The sequence below is a fragment of the Monopterus albus genome, unplaced genomic scaffold, assembly GCF_001952655.1.
Source record: "Monopterus albus unplaced genomic scaffold, M_albus_1.0 scaffold35.1, whole genome shotgun sequence".
Taxonomy (NCBI): domain Eukaryota; kingdom Metazoa; phylum Chordata; class Actinopteri; order Synbranchiformes; family Synbranchidae; genus Monopterus; species Monopterus albus.
Genome location: NW_018127915.1, coordinates 961,308 through 963,921, shown reverse-complemented (window position 1 = coordinate 963,921; position 2,614 = coordinate 961,308). Strand labels below are relative to the sequence as shown.

The 2,614-nt window shown below is 39.8% G+C and overlaps 1 long non-coding RNA gene across 1 annotated transcript in view; it reads left to right on the top strand.

Annotated features, from left to right (window-relative positions):
- The window catches only part of LOC109958921 (uncharacterized), an 11,361-nt gene continuing 8,747 nt past the window's right edge, over positions 1–2,614 (top strand). The window contains exons 1-2 of the long non-coding RNA XR_002274744.1: positions 1–25; positions 1,177–1,258. This is a non-coding gene — a long non-coding RNA (uncharacterized LOC109958921). The remainder of the gene's footprint in view (positions 26–1,176; positions 1,259–2,614) is intronic.

The following is a 2,614-nucleotide window of genomic DNA, read 5'->3' as shown; positions in this document are numbered from 1 at the left end:
CAGTACCCTAACACAGTGGTAGCTGGTAACTACCCTGGTTACAAGACATTGAATTGAACAGGACACTGAACAGACTTAGTACATAAACAGATTTCCACACACTGAAACAAAGGACTGAATTTGATTTTATTTTGTTTTGTACAAGCGCTCACCCTCAGTTAATTTCTTTTTTCCCCCATTCATTTATAATATAAAATTCAACAGTTTTACCATAATTTGTGTTTGTTGTTTCACTGTAGTTATTCATCTCTTGGCTCCCACGAATCTGGAAGATTCTGACCAGACAAACTCCCTCTTGTACTGGCTTTGGTAATGTAAAATAAATCCCCTGTACCATAGTCACTGGTCACAGAAAAATACTAGAAAATTTGCAACACTAGCAAAGAGTGTTACACCTGGTATTTCATTAGCCTTTAATTGCCCAATCTGGGGCACAAATCAGGAATTGTGCTTTGTTCTTTTTGTGTTTTGGCTTTGTATTTGTTTAGCCTTGTTGAAACCTAAAATCAATTATTTTGTTCCGTGGATACTGAGCTCAGAATGTAGCTTCTCTGTTTATTCACTTGAGATTTCTGCCAGTTTCTTTTCTTGATAATAAGGGTAAAATCTAGCCGTCTACACAATGAATTCAGGATTGTCTGGTTATATAAGTATCACTTACATAAGCCTAGAACAGATAGCCCACAGCCTGGATTCCTACTGTTTGTTTAACAAAGTGATATCTAACCAAAAAGATACGGTACACCCTGGCATGAACCGCAGTTTGGACCAAACCTCTTTTCCTTGTGTAATTCATTAAAAATTCCATCAAATAGCATCTTTCTGGCAGAGTGATATTAACCCGAGGATGCATGTCCTGGCTGACAGGAACAGGCTCATTCCTCTCAGCACCCAGCAGCCATGTGTCCTTGAGCAACATGGTGAAGCAAAGCTACCGGGTGTAGTTTTCTGTGGGTCACAGCCTGCAGCTAAATCACTAAACTTGTAAAAGCCAAAGCGGGTACATGCTTTTGAAACCACAGAAGCACTTTTGGAAGTGTACTGTATTGTCTGCCAGACACAATCTGTTGCACAGACATAATGGATGCAACAAAGTTCTGCTTGACATAAAAATGAGTGTGTTTTTTCTCTCTCTCTCTCTCTCTCTCTCTCTCTCTCTCTGCGCTGGGGATGAAGAGAGCATAGGGAGAAAGGAGCCTGTGGGCACAAGGAACAAAACATGCAACAGCAGCCCAAACATCTGTGTGTTTGTGTGTGGGTACGTTTTCAAGGCAAATTTTCAGTGAAGCAAACTACAGCTGCACCTAATGCACATTAAATCAAGTGGAAAGGTTTCAGAGGTGGAGGCGGAGGGTTGTTCTTTTAACTCCTTTGTCTTTTGTGTTTTCAGCACAATTTTGCTCAGTTCTTCTGTTGTAGCCTGAGCTTGACCCATCAGTGTTGTGCATCTCCATAAAAGCCCCCATAAATCATTGCAGGTGTCTGTAATGTGCCTGCAGGTAATTAATTGCTGTGGTCTTTGAGCCAAGCTGAGCTGAGTGCACAGGGATGAGACAGGAATAAAATACATTGGCGCTTCATCTGTTCTTGCTGCTGTTCCTTTCCATCCTTGATTTTCTGCCTCGGTGTTGCTGTCTCTCCACTCCTGTCTCTTACTGCCCTTCTAATTTCACATTGTAAATTTCCTTCTTGTCATATACATGGTTGCTGTCAGTGAGACAGTCTGGCAACTCACTAGGCCCTGGCCATTTTCTCAGGATTTCCCACTTAATAGAAAACTAAAAGATTAGCTGCTTGGAAGCTTCATTAAAATTACTAGCTTCCAATTCCAACAACAACAACAACAAAAAAAATCAATAGAGGATGTGAAGGTACATCATGTTATGTTGAATTACTATTTATTTTTTAAATTAACTTGTATAACGTATGGAGCATATATCTCTTTGATGGATAATGAGCGTGATCCCACCAAAATGGCACAGTGACACGGTATAATGACAACTTCACTATAGGAAGCTGAAATAAAACCAGATATAATAACACGAATAACTAAAACATCGACACTCTACATGTTTAGTTGTGGACAGGAAAAACAATCATTTATTGTTTGGGGTTGTTTTAACCTTTGCAGAACACCATTTCCCATGAGCCACAGACCATCATGGTTAAATGTCACAGCTCTACAGGAGCAGCAAGTCCATGGGCGAGCCCAGCAGAACAAATACGAGTAGAGGGCAGAGAAATTTGTAGAGAGCAGAGATTACAGCTAAACAGTTGGTAATATTCTGAAGATGTACAAGAATAAGTTATGTTAAATGAAGTACCTGCTCTTGCAAACTTTTATAGAAGCTGCCCATTTTGTATACACATAATTATATAAATGTTTCACCTTCTAATATCAAGAACCGTAGTGTATCGTGATTTGCTTTTGGGTATGAAAAGTAAACCCCAGGAGCGTGAAATTGTTTTATTACAACAGAATGGAAGATGGCACTGAGTCACAGAAGTTGCTGGAACAGAAGCATGACATTAGGACTTCATTGTGTCTCCCAATGTTATTGTGCATTTGATAACCCAATTCATCAGTCAGCTGTTATTTTCTTGACTCAGCAGG